At 35.4% G+C, this 24977-nt stretch overlaps 1 protein-coding gene across 4 annotated transcripts in view; it reads left to right on the plus strand.

Annotated features, from left to right (window-relative positions):
• Positions 1–24977, plus strand: part of NCOA3 (nuclear receptor coactivator 3) — an 84864-nt gene that overhangs the window by 31236 nt on the left and 28651 nt on the right. For all 4 annotated transcript variants that reach the window (XR_012765821.1, XM_075438974.1, XM_075438976.1 and 1 more), the window contains exon 3: positions 21933–22008. The gene's annotated coding sequence lies outside the window, so the exon portion shown is untranslated. The remainder of the gene's footprint in view (positions 1–21932; positions 22009–24977) is intronic.

Consider the following 24977-nt stretch of genomic DNA (forward strand, 5'->3'; position numbering starts at 1 on the left):
GAATTTTCTCCCCCCACCAAGATTTCCAAACTGAAATTTAAAAGGAAGTTCATGCCAAGGTGTTTTTATCTATTCTTTCTGTTATCAAGAGTAAGCAGTTCTGATTGCCATGTTTTACTGGAGGATGGAAAGATGATTTACAGGAAATTCTAGAGCACAGCCTCTCAATCTGGAAAATTGTTTCATATTCCAAAACTCATCAGTATTTCTATTGTGTGCTTGAATTTTTTGCTGGCTTATTTCCCCTCAGTCTCCTGGCTTTGATCACAGCATTGTACAGTGAACTGGACTCTGGCATCTAGTATTAAAGCTTGCCGCTTTCCCCAGAATCAGCTCCTAACTGTCATGCTGGCACAAATGATGCTGAAAGAAACCTGCAGTAGTTGGAACTTAGATTTTTGTTTGTTTTTTTTTTTAAATATTACCATTGTATGTCTGTCTTCTTTGCTTTTATTTCTATTCCAGTTGGTGACAAAACTTACTGTTTGCAGTCCGACTGTTTCATCATGGGATGCAATAAGCAGCTTTTTCTCTGCTTCTTCCTCAATAGGTTTGTCTCAAAGTTATCCTGTCTGCATCCTTGTTCCAGATCTCCAATGATAAGTGAACTCTTCGTCCTCTGCAACAATATTGGGTTGGGTTTCTGGAATGTGAATTCCTGTTTGAGGAGCTGTGTGAGATACGGAGACGTACCTTTTCTAAGAAATACATTGATCAGATCTAGAGGTCCTCACAACACTTGCAAGCAACTTTGAGGTCCAGTTTTGCTCTAGCCTTGGGGCGAGTTTATAGCAGCAACTTCTTAAAAGACAGTAAAAACAAGAAAAATCAACATATTAATTCTCTCACCTTCTCTGCTAGCAGAAGATGCATCGTAATTTTTCTAAGTTCTTTTGCATGCCATCAGGATATAGCAGGATGAATAGATGCAAAAAAATTAAAGCTGCGGACATGTCAATTCCTTTAAGCGTATGTGTCTAAGCACACCGTCTTGTTTCTCTGGCACTAGAGTTCAGGAATTGGAGTCTAAGAAATCTTTTTTTTTTTCTTTTAATATACAAAACAGTAGGTAGAAAGTCTAGTGTTTTTCAGATAGAACAAAGTGGTATGATCACAGTGAAGCAGACCTCCTGCTGTGAGTTGTGTTTCGCCTCATGCACTTTCTTGAAAAATGCTGTAAATACAGGGATTGGCTGCTGTAGCTGGAAGGACTTTATGCATTTATAATCTCTCCAGGTTGTGTTATCTATACAGCTGTCACTCGTAAATGTTTCTGGGTTGATGTGCCCTAATAGCCAGGTTGTTCCTAGCTTCTATTGTAGGCTGCAGTCTTCTCTGGCCACAGAAACAGTAGCTTTCCTTATGGATTTTTACTAAAGTAGCAGACCAGGCTATTTACTCTGCAGTCTTTTTAGAAGAGTCTGCTTTATTTCCAGCACAGTTTAAAACTGGTTTTAGGTTGTTTTTTTTGGGTGGGGATCTTAGGTGTGGGGGTAGGACAGGATAGGATTGCTCAAAGAAATTCCACGTGCTAGTGTAGAACCCTCTCTGCCATTCACATTCAGCTTTTTTTGTATGTGTTTTGGAAAGCTCTTCATACCTACCTTATTTTGTCATTAGCTCTGATTTCTCTAAACTTTCCTTCTAATGTTTATTAAGCATATATTACTTGTCCTTCAGGATGATAATCAGTATAATCTATCTGGCTATTTCTCAAAGCAGTATGTGAATTTTAAATAGTAGAGAGACCACATCCCTGAACAGGTGGAGGAAGGAAAACAGAAGATTGGCTGAAGTGCTCCATAACCATTGCATTTGCTCATTTGTGGTATGTGATCGTTCTTGTAATTGTCTGCTGAAGTCTAGATCTAGAAGGCTAACAAAAGGGATAAACTTACAGTCTGTGGTATCAAAAATTCAAAAATGTATCTGTCATTGCACCCTGCCCATTGTTCACTCTGTCCAGTCAGATGGCAGTAGAAATGCATAGTTTTCTTCAAGGCGAGTAAATTAAAAGCACAATACAGTAATCTTGCTAATAAAAATACTGTAATCCTTACAGTAGACAGTTTCAGTTCTGAAGATAGAAATAGGGAACGTCCTGATAAATCAAGGATCTGACAAATATAAATAGATTCAGACCAAAAATGATATGCCAGCAAAGACGGTATGTCTTTTGTCTTGCTGGCTCCACATGCTATTGTAGTCTTTTGGTAATGATGCTGTGAAAATAGAGGATGAGTATTTTTCATTTTGTATGTTACTTTTTAAACATATTCCCATTTCCTGCACTAGAACAGACAACTGTGAGCATTCTTTCTTAATAAACCTCAGGGCTGTGATGTGATACAGAATAGGAAAATTAGTGATGCCTGTCTAAATTTCTTTCCAGTGCTAAGCTTTGTGTGTCCTGGGGAGGAAAAAGGGCAATGTGTACTGAACATGGACAATTACAGAAAGTTTATTTTATTTGAGGGAAGAATTTCTTACGTCTTACATTGGGAGAAATAATGTTGCCTTTTATTCAATGCCTATTTAATGTAATTATAGATTGAGGGGGCAAAATTGAATTACCCTGGCTATGAAAATGGAGGAGGAAGGGGAATTGCAAGCTCTGTGATGGTTTCAGTATCCTTTTTAATTGACCTATGACTGGTGTACATGAGAAAACATGCCCATGTAGATAGCGATGTTTTCGATAATACTGATTTCAGGAATTTTGAATTAATACCTTAAAATTATATATATAATATACTGATAATTTTATGCTTCTTTGTCTCTTTTCCAGCTTCTTGTATAGAATATTCATTAGGTGATTTGTCATTCTCCTGCTTTTCTCCACAATACAGTTAAAGTAGGAAAAGCAGTTCTGTTGGGGGGGTTTGTTGGGTTTTTTTGTGGTGTTTTTTTTTTTTTTTCCCCACCATGATTTTCTACCACCTATGTAATGTCGTCCTCCTGGGTCCTCGCATGTTGTGACAGGAATAGAACTGAGGATTTCAGTCAGGTGAACCTTCTTCTGAAATATCCTGAAGTTGAAAAAGAAGAAATTACGATCAATATGAAGCTTGCTTAAGCTTGCTATAAGAGGCAGAAGAGGACATTTGGAAAGAGAACAAATGTTTGAGTTTTTCGGAAGCTGAATAACAGAGCATGACACATAAGAACAGACTGGAGTCTTGTGTGTTTTATGGCGAGGACAGTGGGGGCATCCTGGTAAAGGAAAAACAAAACCATTTAAATTGTTAAAAAAGAAATTAACTTATACAATTAGGAGGCGCATGATATCAGACAAGTTATTAGTATACTAAAAAGTACTTAGTGTTTTTTAGTAGGACAATATTTATATTTAGTAGAGGTTATGAGGGCACTCTGTGGTGCATATTAGTTTCCTACTGATTCCTGGAAGCTAAACCTCTGTGTGGTGGATTCAGCCTTTTTCAGTACTGAATACTGTACTCTGGTATGATAGAGCATGGTGAATTCTGTGTTTCTGTGGTGAGCAGGTATTGATAATGAATACATTAGTGCCAGAAACGCTATCTTTATTTGAAGAAAATAATCCTTCTCCTTTGCTTTCTTGTTATGTTATGGGTCCATAATATAAATGTTAATTATGTCTTTTCAGGTATGCAGAAGACATTTCTGATCTTTCTAGAAGTAAAGCATTCTAAGTTGTAATTGTCTTTGTTGCTTGCTTTTACAGTCTGTCAGAGCGAGATTAATACTATTTAATGGCACTGTTTTACTGTAGTATACTATTCATGCTATCTTCATAGTGTTCTTCAGTTAATGTTTTCATGAAATTTCAGGGTAGCTTCTGAGAAATGTTGAAGGCTGCTAATCGCTCATTGGCTCAAAAAGTTAAGAAAACATTGAATTGCTTGGTTGTAACGGCAAAATTAGTCTTTGCTTTTAGGAAGGACTTAGGAAATACACACTTAATTCAGTGTGTCTTTGATGTGCAATCGTTTGAAAATCAGCCTTTTTTAGAAGTGTTTTAAAGATATTTTTTTTATTTCAGCCCTATAAACTAGCAGACCTAAGACAAATTTTAGTAGTGTCTTAGGATCTCTGATGAGAAACTGAAGATCTTCTGCCCTGCTTGTACTGTGTGACAGTTATTTGTCAATCCCGAACCACTGCAATTTGCAGAATGATGTTTTAAGATACCAGTTTGATTTTGCTTGAAATGCTACATTGTGATGTGTGACGTCTTAGTGGCTAATAATGAGCAATTTGTCAGTGAGTAGCTGGCCATGCAGTAATGGCAGGGCAGTAACTAGCAACCCCTTCACTTGCCCAGAGATATGAAGAAATCTCCACTCATCATCCAGAGTTCTGCAAAAATCCTTGAATTTTAAAGAACATTTAGAGCTAGGAAAGATGTCTAAAGCAATAAAAATAACTGTTTGGTGTTTACTGCGGGATCTGTGGCTCTTTTGTAATCCAAGGCTGTGCTGTAATTCATAGATAGTGACATTTAACTCTTCCGTGACAGATGGATGAAGCTTACCTCTCATCCAAACTAAACTTCACTTTGGCTTTGTGTGACAGATTTTGCTTTAGAATGAATGAAATAATCTGGCAGTCTTCCTGAAATTTGCGAGGATAGAATAAAATGCATAATTTAAAGACTAAGAAAAATTTTAGAATTTCTCAATGAAGTATTGTGTGTAAGTGCTTTAAAACTTAACCAGTTTTGACTAACTGGAATACACAAGACATCTTCTCTGGTCAGTAGTAGTATACTGTGGTCCTTAATTTGACAATTTTTGGCACTCTTAGTACGTCTCCTTTCCTTTTTTATACGTCTGTCATGCTAAGAAGGGATATATATTCTAATCTGTCTCTTTGAAGGTGCCTATTTTGAAATGTCGATATGAGGATTATAGCATTAAGAAGTATGTAATGTTAGATTTTTTTTTTTTGAAACAGAACATATAAATTTTACTTTTCAGAACCATACATCTTCTTGCTGATATTAATAGGCAACTTATTTTTCGGTTACATTTTCATTAGATTTTCTGTCTTGATTGTTCAGCTCTCATTTCACACCACCAATGTTGGTTTCAGAGCAGATGTAATGAATACTGTAAATTAAATGTGCAAGGGCACTTTTTCATACTTCATGTTCTTGTGCCATAAAAGATCTGAAAAGCTTTTGTATTCTGCTGAAACTCAATAGTTTGCTCTGATTAGCGCTTATAATCACTTTTGCAGTTAAAGGATGTTATTTTGATGTTTACATTGCTACAAATAATGCAATTTTTGTAGTGAATCTAGCAGTTAAGTTGCAACTGCTTTCAGCAGTTGTTCTGGTTTTGCAACAGTGATGTTCAATGTGGTTGATGAAGGATCATTTAGATTACTTATCATAACTGTAAGTAGTGGACAGTTAGTGTATAAAAAAGTGTGTCTTTTAAAATAAAAAAATGTGAACATTGTAGGTTATTACTGACGTTCTTAGAAAATATCAAGTAGACTGGAACAATGATTTTGAATAGGAGTTGCTCCAATTCAGACACCAGGTTTAACATAGGTAGTAGTACCAGAACATTCTTAAAAGGTGCCTGTTGAGCAAACAGATATTTTATCTGTTTATAATCTCTGTGTATAATGTACACCTATGTTTCTAAGTAACTTATGAAATAGTTCTACAAAAACTTTAGGTCTTCTGAGTCTCCTGATAGGACCAAACACATTTACTGTATCTTTCTGTTTGAAGTTAATAAAAATATTCAGGTAATATTTTTTTTTTTTGTTTTTCCCTGCTGAAGATAAAATTTTGAAAGAAATACTACTTTCGGCCTTAGTATTTCTACTGGAGCTGGTGACAGAATTCTCACTGAGTTAACAGAAACAGGCTTAGACCAATGCTAAGTGCTTCTGAAAATCCCAGTAGAAGTATATTAAATTTTAATGGATCAAAATACTTCTTCCTTAAACACAGAGAGGGAAAGGCATTGATATGACATATGTATTTCAGATCTTTCAGTACACTGAGCTTTTAACCTGCTCAGGAAAAATAGCTAATACTTTTAATTAAAATTCATGGAAGACTATCATAGTGCTTCAGACTTAGCTGTGGAGGAAGAAACCTGCTTGTTGACGTCGTAATCACAGCAAAATTTTTAAAGTACATTTCACTGTTTGACATGATAACAGTAACATAGTAATAATTTTTCATATACACAGAATGAAGAAGTATGTGTGGTTTCAAATGGGGGAGCTGGGGAATGGATAGGTATGAAGTGGACTACACTGTAGATAGGGATGATTTATATCACATGAAAAAGTAACATTCTTTAATGGAAAGTTTTGCCAATCTGATCCCTACCCCACCCTTGTACAGATAGTGTTCCAAGGCTTTGCTCAGTTTTTGGGCTAATTCTGCAAGATACAATTAGAATTTTATGAGGGATTTACTACAGCAGAAAATGTTGTTCAAGTAAAATTGGACTGTAGAATATACAGAATTGATAGTGGATATAAGAACTGTTTTTTCTTTTTCAGGTGCTTTTTGATGTGGTTTGATGTTGAATGTCTCCATTTTGGTAGAATGTATATTAGAGCATTATATGTGACTTTACCTAAGATTTTGGGAATACTTCTGTTAATTTCAGTGTGTTGACATGGTCTGTGTAACAATACCATGCTGTAGGAGTTAAAATTGGAAAATGCTAAACTTTTGACCTTGGGTAGATGTTGCCATGTATAATGCATTATATTCAGCTGGTGAAGTAAAAATTGCATTTTTCTGGGCTCTAGTTTGTGGAAAAAATAGTGTGTATTGGGCTGTGATGCCTGACAGCTGACATTTATCAAGAGTAATGTGAGCTTTACTCATTCTCACATGTTAAAGCAGCTTTCAAATCTTTACATGTATACACATGTTCAGCATATGTCTTGCAGCTTTGAACATTTTGTTCTAAAGATGTCAACTCTCATTAAGATGAGAATCTAGACTATAAACCCATAACAATTTTCGTTTGTCAAATTTAGTCGCAATGTTAACATTTTGTAAACTGGCACTGTAATGTAAAACAGTAAGAGTAATGTTTAAAGCTTAAGAATACTTTTTCCCTATGAAATGTTGTAGTGAACTTTAGACCAGACTTTCAGTACATAGAGTTATTTTGAATGCATGATACTCTTTCAGAAGCATGCTTTTTCTAGAAATCATGAAACTAAATACTGTAAAAATGCTGTTTCTTGTTAAAGTGCTAAAGCTTCCCTTTGAAAAAGGAAAAAAAAGAAGATGATGCGTTTTCTTTTCAGTGATGAACAAATTGTCTGGTAGCCATTTTGGTATCTTCCTAAACAGTTTGTGTGCACTGGCCAAATAATGAAAAACTTGTTCTACCTGCTTTAAATGTTGGAAAGAATTACGTGATTGTCTTGAAATGTTAAAAACTCTGTATGTAATTATTCTTGCTTAATAATCCTCTTAAATAGAGAATTGTCTGGAAGAAATTATTTTTTTCATATTTGACAGATTTTCTGGTAGTCTACATAAGTTTGCTGGTCTATTTTTAGACTCGTAGTTTCCTGTTACTTCAGTAACTCAGTGTAGCGCGGAACAGATCACACTGCTCTGATGCCAGGTAACTCGAAACTGTAGGTGACTTCTAAAGAAAAAATGGATGGGTGTGATTGTGATCATCATAATTTTAATTGCTGATCAATGGTGTAAGGTACATCTATTTTTCCTTACTAATGTTCTTACTAAATACTTCATACCAACATTAATAATATTCATACCAAATACTTTTAGTTGGTCACTTCTACATGGAAGTAATTTCAGATGACCTAAGAAATAATTTTCTGTATTCTTTAAATAATATTCAAATTGCTAAAGTCAAAAGATAAATTGAGGTCTGAAGCCAGTCTGGAATTCAGACTTTGCTGGACCAGTTTGTTAAAAATCGGAGATTCAAGACGGGATTTCTTTGCTCCAATTCGGAAGCACCAGGGTTTTAAACATTAGTTGATCTCAAACACTCCTAAGAGGCAGAATGGATTCACTGTATTTTCTGTGTTGTTTTAGATTGACCTCAGCCAAAATTGTGATCATAATTGTAGCAACTCTCAAATCCTCCCCATTTATTTGATAAATTTAAAATGTGGAATTGCCTTTGTTGGATCATTTAAAGATATTACTAACACATAACCAGGTCTTAAAAGTCATGCAGGCAACAAACAAGTCAAAGTAAGATGACAGTTGAAAATGTCTCTTTCTTGAGCTTGTTGGTCTTGAAATAATCCATATAATTTAGCTACTGTCCTTAAAAGCTTTGCATGTTCATTTAAAGAAATGAGTGCATTGATTTATGACATTTTAAGATTTCAAAATTTTTGAAATTTTTGTTTAGTGTTTTGCTTAGGTTCATGAGAACCATAAACTGATGTCAAGTAAAATTTGGTCTTGCAGACAAAATAAGCTGTATGAATAGCAGAAAATATCCTTTTATAAACAGGAATAAAAACTTAGTGTAGTTGTGCCAGCATGATTGTTTTTAATTGCTTGTGAGCATCTGTTATATCACAGGTAGTTCAGAAGATACATTCTTCTCTTTAGCAGTATCCCTCATAATTTGTCTGCTGTTTATGGAGTACTGGTAGAATGATGAGCAAATGGATCTCTTCTAAATGTCAGCATTTTCCCGTGTCAGACTATGTTTATATACTTTTATCCTGTAAAGTTTTTCTTCCATGCATCCCTCCATGTATGCGTGGTCAAGAAAAGTAACATTTTGTATATATAGGTACCTTTTTACTGAGGAAAGCTGCTCTTACATGACTTTTCTTGAGAAATTTTGGGTTACTTTGTTGGAAATCCATGTGATTTCTCCTTGCAGTGACACACTGTGACCTTCGTGGTGGTGGTGCTTTGGGGGTTTTTGTTCGTTGTTGTTGTTTTGGGCGTATTTTTGTTTTGTTTTGAAGGTAGCAAAGAAGATATTTTGTTGTAGTGGCTTGAAGCTTATCTGTCCTTTCTTGGTTAGCTCCAGCTGCAGAATTACAGTTTTTATTTCACAGTTCTAACACACATATTGCCAAAGTGGGACTGATGGAGGGGCAAGCACATAAAGATCTTAAAAGGGACAAAGCTTGCTGTCGGAGTTAGACTTTGGCATGCTCTCTTAATTTTATACAAGCTTTAGATATTTGGTAAGGTGTATGTTGGAGGAGAGCGTATTTCTGCCTGTAAAATTTTTGTTGCTCTATTTGTTCTTTTCATTGTGAAGTACTTGTAGGCATCATTATGTAAAACTGTAGATGCTAAGAATGTTTAAGGATATACATTCTTTGTTTTAGAAAGCATTTTGTAACCATAAAAATGCATGAGTAGCTTTATTTTTTTTTATGCTGGCCACTGATACTGAACAGCAAATTACATTAGGGAACATGGTGAAATTAGTATGCTGAAATTAAATTCATTTTTGTGCTGTACTGTTACTACAGTGATTGTGTGTAAAACTCATTTTACTGTTGTAAATGAGTGAAAGTGTTAAAAGTATAATGCAGTATAGGTACAGTATTTGTAGTGTATTCTCTCATGGGGTGCTAGATTAATCTTAGTTTTTCTACTTTCCAAGTATTTCACAGATATACATTCATTCACTTACAGTCAGTCTAGAAGAAGAAGGAGCTGATTAGCACACAGGTAATTTTTTAATACGTTGGTCGGACTGTATTATCATTCCCTAGTTAAGGAACTTGTATATGTATTGCACGAATGTTTGTGTTTACCTATGTGGTAAAATGTATCAGTGTTACTATGCTGCTGTTTGTAAACTTTGGTTGTTATAGTGGCTGAACATTACCGACTGAACATGTAGAGATGGTGTTTTATTGGTAGGATAATGCTAGTAGGTCTTCCCATGTAAACAAGCCTATAGTTTTGAGTTTTGTGCATCCTTTTCATGCATAGTTTCTCACGATGCACTCATGGTCAAGTGCTTCTCCTTGTTCATTCTCTAAAAGACATTTTTTTTCTAGGTTCATTTGCTTTTTTTTTTTTGTGACCTAAATAATTGTAATATAAATTTTCTTGAAGCAATTTTGACAATTAGAAGTCACAGATAATGTTGTAGTTTTAAGTATTTTTCATATGAAAATACTTCTCAGTTAATATAGGAAGGAAAACACAATTGCTGCTTCTTCACATTTGTATGTTTCTGTTGCAGGCTGCAGTATTGCCCCCCCCCCCCCCCCATTATATTTGCTCTTTCTCTTCAAACCGCAACTGTGACAGTGACACAGCTAGCAAAGCATCTCATATTTCGTTTAAAAAATCCATTCCTCCAGCACTGTAAAAGAAAATTTGAGTTTGCCTTGAAGTCTGACTGAAGAAAATGGAGAAGCAAGGAGCTTGAATCTAGAAGCCACATTTTCTTTTTTTTTTTTGAAATAAGGAGAGAAACATGAGTTTTAAGGAGTTGCACAATTCGAGGTTTCACTGAACTCTCTTCACTCCCCCTCTTTCATTGACCTCTGGCTCATGGATGGTTAAAGCTTTCACTTTTAGAAAATATTAGATGTTCAGAATGATAGTGCCGTGTTTATCCCACTAGTTTTTCTTAGGCTTAATCTCTTACTACAGAAGCTTCCTGGTAAAGCTCTGTCAATAGACCTTAGTAAAATCACATTTCATACTGGCAAAGTGGTCTCTATATCTCTGAATAAAATAGGTTATATGGGTAAATACATTGTTTGCCACTGTACTAATGCAGTTCAAATATTTAAAAAAAAGTCTTCTTATAGGTTTTTACAAAGGTAAAATGGCAAGAAATATTAGATCAGTCTCAGGATCATAGAGGTCACTCACTAATTCTGTGCAACTTTCTGTTTTTCATCAAATAAGCTTTCCCTGTTCAGAAGTCATGCCATGTTGGCTGTTTTTCTGCAGACTTGTTTATTCATGTGCTCAGTAATACTATTCTTTAGGATAGCTTCTACCCTCTTAACTATAGATGGAAGTCAGTCAAGGCATGAATGTGAAATTCACTGGTCCATAGCTTCTGAGAATCTCTGGGTTCTTTTATGTCAGTAGGAGCTGCGCTGGTCACCTGCCAGCCCTCTGATACAGTGGCCATTTCCAATGACAGATTATGTGGTTTGGCCAGCAGTTCTGGAGACTGGCATTTGAACCCCTTCTTGGATGAAGGGTATCCTGGTGACTGATTGACACCTCATGTGTCTGTTTCTTTAAAATTAATTTTGTTTCTGCAACCAGTTTGCTACAGCAAAATGCTGGAAGTGGGAATCTCTCCTGTGTCTTCAGTGGTGAACGCCATCACGAAGAGATTTTCAGGGCTATGGCTTTATCCTCTCTGAGTGCCTATGCTATGCCTTTGCCATGAAGAAGTCCACTGTCTCCCTAGCTTCCTGCTTCTGATGGTGTTGTTTAAATATCTTTTTATTATCAGTTGGAGTTTGGTGCAACGCGCTCTACACATTCTTTTTTTAGTCCTGTTTTTCCTGTTTACATTCAATTTACCGTACTGAAATGGGTGTTTCAGTTCTTCCCATGTAGAAAAGCTCTCCACTTTTTAAATACTAACTTTTTCCCTGTGGTATCCCCCTTAACTTTCTTATGGAGCCATATAGGTATTTTTTTTGATGTTTTTGTTCTCTGCTGCCAAAGCTGTGTAGATGTAGCAGCTATTAGCCAGAATTCACTTGAGAGCCTGCGTCTTTTTTGTCTCTCTCCCTCTCTCATTGTTGTCATCACGGTGCAGTCATACAGTGACAGTGTAATCACTTTGCCATCTTGAGGGCTGGGGGTGTGTGGTAGTGTCCTCACGTATCACTAGAGATGTGTGAATTAATATTCCACACTGCTTCTAAGCTGCATATTGTTTTTTAAACACAGCTAGGAGAATAATACCATCTTTGAGAATTTCTTTGATTTGTGTGCACAAGCACTAACTGATTAATGTGCTGACTTCCTTTTCATTTTTTTTTCGTGTTAAGACTATTAAGGGTATTTGGTTTTAATAGTTTGAACTGGAGCTACAAAAGGATGTGAAGAAATAAATATAATACCATAATGTGGTAGAAATTTTAGAATATATGTCGTGCTGTCTGTATGTCTTTGTATATTGTGGAAAAGTGTTTTGGCACAATTCTGAGTAGTTTTGAAAATTAAATCTTCACTCAATTCGTATAGTATAGCTCAAGACTTCTAAGTTTTAGGTAGCTGGGAATTTGCAGTGATTGTCTTGCTTGCTTAGTCCTTTAAGTGTGCCCATTTGTGTTCCTAGTAAAAAAGTCATATTAAAAATGAACCTTAAGATTTGAAAGGCCTTTTTGGACTTACAGTAGATGCATTCAAAGCCGATTAATTCAATTTTAAGTAGTACTCCTGTTGGTCTTATAAAGATTCCCTAAATATTATGTCAAATTTGGAGATAAATTTAGAAAGTCTGCTATGTTTTAATCTATGAACATTTGGTGAGTTGTAGTAAGAATTTGGTCTTTTTTGTTTTCTGCCATCTTTACTTCAGTATTTCTCTCAGGTTCTGATCTGTTTTCGCTGATGGCCAGGCAATACTGCTTTTTGAGGTCCATAGAAATGCTAGGCTTTATTCGTTCCATAGATTTGCCCTTTTGTTTGATCGCTTTTATAAAACGTGTCCAACATACCTGGTGGGTTACTTTTTCTTCTCCTCCTCCTGCAAAGACTCATGTTTTCCTCTTTGGCTGTGTTTAGGTCTGTCTCATGACTTCTGCCTGATTCTTCTAAAAAAATGAATTCAGCTAAGAAATCCAGCAAGAAATAAGACTAATTTAGTTATGGCACATAATGCTTCCCAACTGCATTTTCCAGCATTATTCGCATCTTCATGTTACAAACACAAAAGGCTTGCTGGCCTTCCTCCCCCACACCCTCCATTATAGCCGTATAAGGCACCTATTGTCTCCATTCATATTGAGATGTCACAGATGTGTACTCTCTTCTGGGTTCTTTTCTCTCTTGCAGCTCTAATGACCGCTACTCCTTTGATTCTTTTCTCAGGCAAATTGGCATAGGCTATACAAAAAGAAATTTAGGTCACAAATAATCTTCATATTATTCTACTTGAGTGAGAGAAAGATTTAGCTGACTGTGTATTTTGTATATAGTGGAAATTTATGGCAAAATTAGTTTCATCCAACGAACACTATTTTGGCATCTCTGAGATCATTGACTTTAAAATATCACCCAAGGAGCATGCAGTTTTAGTGTGAAATAGAAGTGTGCAATTGAAAGAGTTTTAAAGCTATGTTTATGCTTTTTTTTTCCTAGAGATTAGAAGCAGATGTGTTCACCTGTACTGTTAAAACTACTAGGAGTATTAGGAATGGCTAATTTTAAATAAATACTTTTATGTATTTTCATTTCAAAATGAATATAGATATTTTTGTTCTATTTTGAGATTAGCTACCCTCAATACCAGATTCCCTGTCTATCAGGACAGTGAATTTAGGGTTTAGCTCTAAGCATGGATGTAGCTTTCTTTGAAGTACCTGGAACCCCATGTGTGTTTTGACTCTTGGCTCCCTACACTTAGGTGTCGTGGTAGGCAATTTGTATTCGCTCATGGACCATGTTAGTTGTACAGATACGTAGACGGTTGAGATGAGCAGGCAGTAGCAGTGGTCTATTCACTAAGAATGGTTTTTCTTTTTAAGAGAACAAATTCCTTTTTCACATGCTCCTCAGATATGCTGTTCGTGTGTAGAAAAAACAAAGGTTTACAGAAACAGGAAACTATTCTGTGCTTTGCATTGCATCTCTGAACTGTCTTGTACCAACATCCTTTTATGGTTGCCTACTTTATTTTCCAGTTAAAACTAGCGTTGTGTTTAAAGTATGCTATAGCAGGTCACGCTCTTCATCACTTCTGTAGGCTGAGTTTTGTCTGTTGACTAGTCCTATTTTTTAAGTTAAGAGCACTCAAAAGGTAAAAAATCCACAGATAGAGCATCATTTCTAGTTGTTTCACAGGATGCTGTGATTAAATCTAAACATGTTAGCTAAGTTACTTAAGCTGCCTCTCATTATTGTTTGTCTTTGTTGTTGTTTTGTGATAACAGAATACTGTTCCCTCAAATATTTGTGTCCTGGGAAGTGTTGTGTATCTCAGCTGGCTGCAAATTCATGACAGCAGGCCGCACAACTTATGACATGCTTTTTTAAGATGGCAGTCAATGCTTCTGTCCAGTACTAGAGGCTTGGTAGTGTGGGATGGTATGTTTTGTAGAACTGACTTGTGGAGTGTTTAGGAAAAAGGACAGAAATTACTGTGAGCATGTTTTGGGTGGCTTGTATCCCAATTCATCTGCTGTGGACCCAGAACACCACTGGCAGGGCTTATTTCTCTCACTTAATCTGTTTGTGCGTAACTCTGCTACTAATACCAAAATCTGTCTTTGAAGCACTGTAAAGAATGGAACCAAAATATTTCATTAAGCATTATATCGTGTTGTTTTCTTGGTATTTGTGTTATCGAAGTCTTGAGTGATTGGAGTTTTTCCAAGGTTACTGTCAGAAACTAATTGGTTACTTGTGTAACAAATTCTGTTCTTATAAATGCAGAACAAAAGATTGTTGTCTAGATATTAACATAAAAGATTCTTGAAACTGCAGCACTGGATTGCATATTTTGTAGACCTATTGTTTTTCTCGTTCATAAAAGTGAAAGGTTTGCTTTTTAGTAATCAGAATCAAAGAGATTCTTTCTGTTGATGGCCAGGACATTCCAGTAAATTTTGAAGTTGATCTGATGTGTTTAATGTTCAAACATTTCGCTTCAGAGGTCTTTATGTTGAGTGTAAGAACTTGCCTCACTTTGTCAGTTTGGCTGAAAATGGTCTCTTTTGTAGCATCCACCCAGCAAAAGGCTAGCTTTGTTAGAAGTTTGCGGTATCTGCCACGAGACTGTGTATCAGTACACAAGTAATTATATTTTACTGTTCCCCAGTGCTTCCACAAAGGCAAAATATGACAGAGCTGTGCAGAAACACTCAAAAGCATCAGGACTGTTCTTTTCAAGGATTTGCGGTTTCCAGCTGTTGATAAACTTTTGTGCTTCTTAAGAATTTGTGATTATTCAAGTGCTAGGAAATGGCAGATGAAGTGAACAGACTGATAGGCTAAATGTGTGGTGGGATGATTAATGACAGTGCTGTTTAAGGCACAAGAGCATCAACTAGATCGCATCTGATCTCCCAAGATGAACAGTTGCCCAGAGTAGAACGAGGGAAAAAAAACTATGGTCAGATCTTTGCAAAAATTCTAGATTGCATACAGCTCTTACTTTTAAAATATGCAAATAGAAAAAGAATAGTTAGAATATTTTTTTCAGCTGTGCAATTCTAATTAAAAACATTTTTTTCTCTGCATCTTGACACTTGAAAGTGTTTACTTTTTCAAATAAGCAGTTTTCTTAAAACTAATCTCCGTACCTACTGTATTGATGAATACTTTCAATTCACATGCAAGGTTCAAAGACTAAATTGGAAATACTGGGGGTGAACATCTGTTTCTAATAATAACTATAGAAAATGCAACAAATTCATCTGTTTTGGATGCCATTGTGTGTATTACTTGTAGAAGTTCAAAAGCTGGCATTAAGCTTGGCATCTACTTGATAGAGATCATGTGTCAGAAACTGATAGTGTGTAGAGTAAATGTCTCATTCTGTCAAAACCAGTCACTTTTTCCCTTTGAAGGCATTTTGGTATAGTTAGAGATCTTGATGCAAATGTAAAATGACTTCTGTCTCTAAGATTGCAGTGGACAGGCTGTTACAAGGAAATTGCTGATAATTTGCCCAATTTTTAACTGCTGCTTTGGTAAACTGATTTTGAACTGTTCTCATTCTAAACAAGTTTTATACAAAACTCTGATCTCTGTAAAATGAGTAAGATTTTGGCGTGATAGGGTCTGATACAATTACAGCAATGCCATAGCACTAAATGAGTTAATGCTAATTGTAATACTATAGTTGTGTTTAAGTTGTCTCTCTCTAGAAATCCAGCAAGTAGTCTTTGCTTCCATGAGATTCTGGTAGGGTAGAATGGTGGAACAAAAAATTTTCATGTATATAATATATAAAAATGTATGTGAACCCATTCAGAGTCTCCGGAAGGAGAACAGACTTGCTGATGGCACGTTCAGAGCCTCAGGAAAGGGAATGGACTTGGTGACTTGGAGAGGGATCACGTGTGTTTAGTGAAACAAATTCAGTTTAGATGATTACATTTCCTGTTTTCACCAAGAACTTCGTAAGTGGTACTCTCTGCTTTTGGAGTGTCAGACAGTGTAAAGCTACCTCAAAGAAAACGATAGTTGTTGCTACTGAAAATTTGCAGATTGAATTCTTACTATATTGAAACTATGTTTGGGAAATTCGTTCCTCTCTTGTAAGGGAAAACTAATTCCTTAGTAATTGTTAAATTAAGGTAAGAGCTCTTATATCTTTATCAGATCATGTAGGAAAATGTCTCAATCACTGTTATCTTACAGGCGCTACTGTATTCTGTAACAAAAACATCCATCATATTTATGTGTGATTTTGTTCCCATAAAATATAGTTCTCCTGATTTTATGTCGTGCCATGAGTCCCATCTAATATCTAATAGTAGTTACTGCTTAGTGTTTGCATTTAATGTGATTGTTACTTAGTTTTTGGCAATCATCCCTTTGCATTGACTTTTTCTTTATGTTAAATAACTTAGGATTATGTAATTCCATTTTAACAAATCAAGTGAATTAGTTCAAACTTAGCGTCTAATTAAGCTGACGTTGTAATATGCATTGTATAGCTTGCATTCTTCTTAGTAACCTGTGGGTTATGTCGTGTGTCAAATGGCATGGAGTCACTTATGAATTAGGCGTATATAGAGCTGAAAAGTGACTCCAGTACTGTTACTGTTATCGTGGTATTCTCTCGTGAGATCTGGCAAGGGTATTTTGTCTTGTAAATGGAACACTTTTTGTATAAATTTCATATTTTTTTTAGAATTTTATAGCTGTTAGTAATAGTACAGAGGTTTGCGCACAGGTCAGTACAATCTCTTTCTATAGTACCCACTGTTTTTGGCAAGGATGGTGGGAAGAAGTGTTTTCTGCTTTTAGAACTTCATTAAATATTAATATAAAACCTAAGTAGACCATATGTATTTCAGTCAGCTACTGACTTGCTGAGTTTCTTCTGCTGTTGAAGCGTCTGGATGTACAGAAAAGAATGGTGGTGTTCTGTGGTTTCTTGCCAGTTAAGTAGATATCAAGTCCCATTATAGTAGCCCAGACATCACATCCTGTTTCGTTCTTTGTGGTATTTGAGCTAGGGATTTTTTCCTTTCTATATATATTTATTAAATTTTTAATTGTTTTTTTTAAGTAACTGTTTACTAACTCTTCCAGATACAAGTCTGTAAGGCCTTACCTAAGTTAAGAATGTTCTGAGTATATTCTAAAACACTCGACTGATGCCATCAGCTATATTGGAAGCCCATATTACCTCTTCCAGTACAATGGCTTAGAAATTAGTCAAGATTAAAGGGCTCTTTCAATATTTTTTTGACATGCTGTGTTTGAGCATACCAATTCTTGTTGTCAGCGTCTTGCAAGTAGGTGGTGAGGCTGCATCACGCCCAATTGCCTCTTGCTTACAGAGGTATATCGTGAGGAACACATCTAGCCAAATAAGTTCAATACCTTTTCACAGCTGGGTTGTGAGGGCAGCAGTTGTTCTGAGTCTGGAGTGTGGCTCGCGTGTCTTTGGTCCTGTGATGAGATGCGGTAACTACTTTACAGCAGTGCTTTGTGCAGAAGCTGATAGGTGAGAAATTTTTACAAGTGTTCTGCAGTGTATGGTGAAAGCATAAGGATAAAGATTAGTCTTTTTTATAACAGTGAGTTCACTGGAGCCCGCCTCTGCTCTTTCATACATTTTGTTTGTTGTAAGAGGGTCCTATATCTGTTGCTGTGACTAGGGAAGAGGGACGTGTAGGAAACAAATTAACAAGTAATAACATTCCAAAAATAGATCACACACATTATTTATCAGAGGAACAGGAGACGCACTCCTAGTGTGTTCTACGTCTGACCATCCTTTAACTGAAAGTGTCCTGTCATTTTAATATATGCAAAGTGAACAAGGCTGAAGTTAATTGTCATGTCTGAAAAATAGCCCAGGAGCGCATAGTGCTTACTGAACACTGCAGGGGAATTGCTAAATGAAACCTGACAAGGCCTGAAAAATTATAGTCTCCCTAAGACAGAACGTATAAAACGGATGTGTGCTGAGTTAAGATTATTTAACATGTTGCAACAAGGTGTGCTTCACTGGCTACCAGATTATAGATGGCACTTTTTTTTTTTCCCCTCTCCCCCAGACTGACAGCCCTGATTCAGTAAAGTCTGTCTGAGGCAGTTACTTATTATCTAGTAAATGACTTTTTTGGCTGAGGGGGTGGAAAAAAAAAAAAAGAGTGGAGAATGATCAAATACGTATGCTTTGGAATAGTATTTTATTAGTTATTGTACTGATAGAAGTGCTAGATTACAATAATGATATATAAATACAATTAACAATATAGTTTTCTGTTTGCTCCATAATGTAAGTATAGCTGCTTTAATCTTAAAAGGTATGTTAAGACTTTTTAGCACAAAATAGTTACAGTACACTAAAACCTCTGTATTAACTCAGTGTAGTGGAGTCTCCTTATCTGTTTCAGTAGTTTGTTACATTGTACTTTGAGATTCACAAAGCCAGCGAAGGTTCAATGGCATTTTTTCTCTGCTGCATTTTTCCCCTCCCCCAGAGGTTTAAAAATATGTTGATTTTATGTACTATAGTTTGAACTGTAGTCGATTGTATTTGATTTCTTTTTTAAACAGGGACATTAATTATTTGTGAAACATTTAGGGAAGATTACAGATACAATCCTTTTTACTTCTTCTTTCAGAAGGTTACCATTGTGTTTACCGTATCTGGCACATTTGACTATGAACATGCATGTATATTTTTAACCTTAAAAACAGTGTAGCTTTAGGGCTCTGTCATATTATTGTTGTCTGTGCCACAGGCAACACTATGGCTTGTCACTTAGCCATCCCATCCAAACCCTAATGTAATCTTCTTTCTTTTATGTGCTTTAAAAATTGGATCAAGATTTGGACTGTGTGTACATGTAAATTTGGTAGCCAGGCTGTGTTGGATGCCTAGTTTCTGTATGGTGTAGACTGTGTATCTCTGTAGCTCATCCTGAAAGTGGAGAAATCAGTTGAAGGTCACTATGTTGAGCGCATTGAGATCAAAACATGCCAAATGATGTTTTTGTGTGAGCATCCTTGTCTTTTGGTTGAGCAGGTTTTAGACAGGAAATAGTATGCTCATGTGTTGAAAGTGGTACTGGTGCGGTGAGAGCTGATGGAGAAGCTGACTGCACAGCCCCAAATGCCAGGCTTTTTAGAAGAATACTGACTCTGAGACTGACAATTGCTTAGTGCATGACTGTGCTTTGATACAGACACTCTAATAACCTAAACTAATTCATGTGAAGCAGAACAGAAAACAGTGTTGAAATAAAATCTTTTTTGTATTTAATAAGTTAAGAAGTTGACTTAGCTCTGTGCTCAGAAGAGGAAGCATGTAGCTTTAGAGTTGAATGATCGACTTTCAGTATGTAAGAGTTCAGGCTTTCGTTAGCAGGAAAAGAACAAGTATTATTGAAAACAAGGGGCATATTTTATTTTTTCATTTAAATGTCATCGGTAACAACATGTAATGACTTAATAGATTATAGAATTTTAATATCGTGTTTTATTTATAGTGGTAGTAACTTCAGGTCTTATTTACTTTAAATGTATGGTAAAATTTTACTGTAGCATACTTGGTGTTAACACTTTGGTTTACATAGGGTTTTCATCCGTAATTCAGGTTGTTTTAATTTCATCCTGGTCTGTAGAACAGAATTTAGAATATCAGTCTAGGTTGCCCTGCCAGCTGACACTTGTCATAGGGTGGTCCTCTGCATTGTTTGGCCACACCAAATGAGTGCAAATGCTACTCTAGATGCTTTTCTAAGCCTTCAAGAGCCTTCAGATTATTCGGAAGGTTATTTTTTAGTTACTTTACTGCAGTACTTCCTTGAGAAGTTGTATTCCATCTTCCGTTTAAACAGCTCAGATGCTGACATCTATGGAATGAATATTGACTTGAGAGGAATGTAAAGGGAATATTCTAAAACTAATTTAAATAGTGTTAAGGTATTTATGTGGTCTTCAACTTAGTACATTTTCAGGGTTCTTCTCTTTTCTCTTGCTTTTCCAGTCATACAGAACCCTTTTGATACTTGTGGGTCTTGAATCTCCCACCTTTAAGTGATTTTGAGCTGTTCGTTTCTCCTGCATAGGTCAGCTTCTCAGTGACACTTTTGTTTAATGCTGTTGAACTGCTTCTGTTCTTGCACAGGTATATTCACCAGTTTAGCAAGCTTTTGGAGAAATTTAAGGAAAAATACTGCACATCAAACTGAACAGTGAATGTAATTTCTGCTACCTTTTTGTTTCATAAATTCTGTCCGGTGGAGACATCGGAAAATAGGCCTTGTTGGGTGTCAGACAATCCCAGTGATGCTAGATAGCAAGCTATCACTGAGTGTAGTATCAGTCTGGTTTAGCATTTTTGCAGAAATGAACAACTGAAGGATTTAATTTTCCATGATGTCCAAATGCTTCTGATACTGCATCTTAAGATTTCTTAGATTTTTGTTTTTTTGTGTGTCTGCGTGTGTGCTTTTGTTCTGGTTTTCATGATTAGCAAAGGTTGATTTAGCATAAAATGGTGTTATAGAAGTCTTTAATTAGGAGACAGTTTACTCTTGATGCTTACTCTTATGTGACCCAGTTGTCAATCAACCTTCTAATTGGTAATTCCAGATTGATAAATAAAGTTACAATCAGTATTGTCAAAGGGATGGTTAAAACTGCAGATGAATGCATATGCAACCAGTTAATATGAAAAGCTTCTGTTTAATTTCTTAAGAAATGAGTTGCTTGAATAAAACTCCCTTACCTGCCTGCTAGCGATTATCTATTAAGTAGTCTGGTAGAAGTATCAATTTTGAAACTCTTGACTTTGGATAGGACTATGGTGTGTGCTTACATGTGAATGTCTCATAAATATTTCCCAAGAGCAATTTATTTTTCTGATTAGCTTAAACAGCCTCTGCTTTACATAGCGCTTTCAGCAGTTTTCAGTAAATCAATCACGCAGCTGTTGTTTAAAACTTTTCTTAAGTTACTGTAATTCTCTATAGAGACCCAGAATCTCACTAATTGGGTATACTTAATCATACCTTGTATAAAATGCATGATAATATGGATTAATCATTCCTAGAATTTCATAGAAAACCAGTAACAGAGACCTGAGTGTTCATGCTCTGAAAACAATTTGCTATTCTCATATAATAGTTTTGTACCAAGCAGTGTGTGCAGGCTGACATAGAGTGGCTACGCACTTAATTTTTACTTGCCAGTCATAACTTTACAAAATAATTAAGCTGGAGCTGCAGCTTTTTGTATAAGATTTAAGAATTACTAAGATCAAACATCTGCAACAGTTTCATTATCTCTTCCAATGTAAAAAAAAAAAACCAACCACATCTAAAATAAATATATTTAGTTCTTATGTGAAAGGAAATCTACCTTACTGAGTTACACATTTGTGATGTTAAGATTCAGACTTTTGAGCTGCTTAGCATACAGCAGAGATGGCAATTAGTAAGAGTTATTATACGTGAGTGTTAAACTCATTCGACATTAAAATAGCTCAATTTTGGTGGTTTTTTTTAAAGATTATTAATATTAGAGGAAAAAATTGGAACGCAAGCACTTTTTTTTAATGTACAGCTTTTTTGTTTTTCAGGATGTGACTTAAAATGACTTCTGATTCTGAAGGTCCTCTGAAAAATGTACTGTGCTTGAAAGTTTGCTAAGGACAAGTAAGTGACTGGTTTAATATTTGGACTATACGTACCTGGACAGTTGTTCCCTTACCAGTTTTAAAGCTACAGTTTGCAAAGTGTACGTGTAAGTATACAAGAAGCCTGTTGTTAAAAAGAAGAAAAGGGGAAAAGGGGGAGGAGGGAAGAAAGAAAAAAAACCAAAACAAAAACCTCAAACCTTACTTAACTACTGCCAGCTAAGTTGTTCTTGTGAATTCCTGTCTATGTAAATAGGAACATCAGTTGTTTCTGTTGATTAGTCTCAGAACAAAAGAATCTTTGCGTAGTTTCAAGAATAATTTGAATCAGAAGTTTCACTGGAAAGCTATGATACTTTTTATGTAAGTGTGTGTGAAGGAAATACAAGTTTGAAATAACAAATTTTCACTAAAAAAATGGAGTTGCTGAATGTAATGTCCTCTAGTTTTATTTATATCAAATACAATTTATATATTTGGGGCTTCTCTTAGCATAAACCAGTTTATTACAATATGCATCTTAAAAAACTGTGTGAATTATGACTTGGGTTTTAGAAGGGAGGATTATATTTAGTGTTTTAACATTGTATGTGATTATAAACATTCCAGACCATCTTCATGATTCATTGAAAAGGACTGGTTTGATTTAATTCTTCATAATTGGCTTATTCTGGGGAATGCAAAGAGCCAGTTTATGCTTTTTTTCCCCCTAGTGATTTTTCAAACAAGAAATCCGCTCAGATAGAAGAGCTTCCAAGCATGCAAGACACCACGAGTATATGTATTTAGTATAGGAAAAAGTTGATGGTTTCATGGGACCAAAAAGTGTTAAAAATGTTTTTATGCAAATAATGATTTTTAAAATAGTTTGGATATGGTTTAAATTAGTACTGTATGGTTGTGCTTTGTGTGGTCTTTTTTTTGTGTGTGTGTGGTAACTATTGCAGCTAAACAAATACAAAAACTAAATCTGAAGCATCTAATTGTTCGTATTTTTGGGCCCCTATTAGGACAAGACCTTCCCAGTTGCCATGTCCTATTTAGTGAATAGGTCTTTCATCTACAGCTGCTGCGAACATGGGCATGAGGGAATAATGCTTGAGCAGGAGAAGGAAACTAGTGCTTTGAAAGAGAAACTAGCAGAAAGTGATCTAAAGAGTGTTTTTAAGTTAGTAGCTTTCCAATTTGTGTGTGGGTGAGGAAGACCAGGGAAGAAACTATCATATCAAGCTGAAAACTTTGTGCTTAGTACTTCTCAATATCGTTTTGACTTGAATGCTCTCTAGGAAATGGCTTTAGGAACTTACCCTGTTTCAAACATGCTGTATTGTCGACACATGCATCCTTTTCTTGGTAGTCTGGGACAGAATTTTAGAAGTTTGCTTTTTTTTTTTTTTTTTTTTGCCTGTCAAAATGCTAGTCCTAAATGCTGATGATTTCTTTAAATTCTATGTTTTTGTTTGGAGCGCTGAACATATATTGTTGCAATGAATGGATTAATAATTACTAGAACTTGGTTTTATCTGTCAAGTGCAAAAAAAGTACCTTTTTAACAATCCTTCTAAGATTTTCACTGAGAAATGAACAGACCTGACACATGAAAAGTATATAGTACATTGCAAAGGATGTAGACATGCGCACCTTACTAGTAAGGGCAAATGTTTTTCCAGTGTACTTATTGATGAGCGAAAGGTCTTTGTTATTTTTTGTTTTCTTGTTTCCCATTTTTGATAAGTGAGAAAAATTTCGGAAAATGTAGGATTATATCTGAAACAATAAATCAAATGGTAGTACAGAAACTATTACTTAGTATTTGCAAATAATTATGAAAGTTTGGAACAACTTCTCCAAATGTTACTGCCTTTGGTTCCACTCCACTGGTGGGATTAGGAACATCAGTATATAGTGGTTCATTACTGGTACAACCAATGGACTTAAACAATGTCTTGCTTTGAAGACTTTGAACCGTCTCTTACATCATCTTGGTTTTTTTTTTCAAATTTGCTTTAAGTCAAAATTTTGGAGAGCTCTGGACATACTTGCTTTCATTCAACTTTTAAAGTTCTCTATTTCATATGAATGTACACCCTTCTAAATTATTTGGCAAGAGCTAGGGCTTTGTTTTGCTGGATAACTTTTTGAAAATCATATTGGACAGAACAAAGTGAGGCTTGTGTTGTCTGTTTTCATAGCTAAATGGAGTGTAGCATAAAATGATTTTATTTTATAAAATGTTAGATGAAAATGATTAAGTATTCCAATACAGTGGAGTAACATGGGCAGTTTAATTTAGAAATTAAAATTAGTTGCTGGTGCTGATGACATCAGACTAGCAAACATTTAAATATTATTATATACATAGAAATTATTATTCCTTAAGTACAAATTTAAAATGTGGCAGTCCCAAGAAATTCTCTTTATACATTATATAAACTAGAAACACATAGTTGTTTGTCACTGGATAGAATTTGTATTCAGCATTTTGTCATCCTTACATGTAATCAATGGGCTGTAGCTGCTTGCATTTTAAGCAAATACTTGCATACAAATTTCATTAAGTGCATAATAGCATGGTATTGATAGCTAAGTTCATAATACAGTCCCACTGTTAGTTATCCTTCTATGCAGTACGTTTGACATCCATTTTCTGAGCTTGTACATGCAACTTTGAAGAAAAATAGCAGAACAGTTGTCAGATTTTTCATGGAAGTGGTTGCCGTGTATATTTCCACTATTCTGAATAAGGATAATATTTTGTGATGGAAGATTATCATTCCTGTGTTTTGGATAATTTATACTTATCTAAAATTTAATGTAATTGCTTATATTTGCCTGGTTTTATGTAGTAACTGAGCTATTCATTGAGTCCGATTTATCTAGCTTTTACATTTATTTTAATTATTCAAATAATAGAAATAATTTCACTGTGTAATTATTTTCTTTAAAATATGCTTTGCTTAGGTAGATAATGTGAACTATAACTAGCAG

Source organism: Opisthocomus hoazin, chromosome 18, assembly GCF_030867145.1.
Source record: "Opisthocomus hoazin isolate bOpiHoa1 chromosome 18, bOpiHoa1.hap1, whole genome shotgun sequence".
In the NCBI taxonomy this organism is placed as follows: domain Eukaryota; kingdom Metazoa; phylum Chordata; class Aves; order Opisthocomiformes; family Opisthocomidae; genus Opisthocomus; species Opisthocomus hoazin.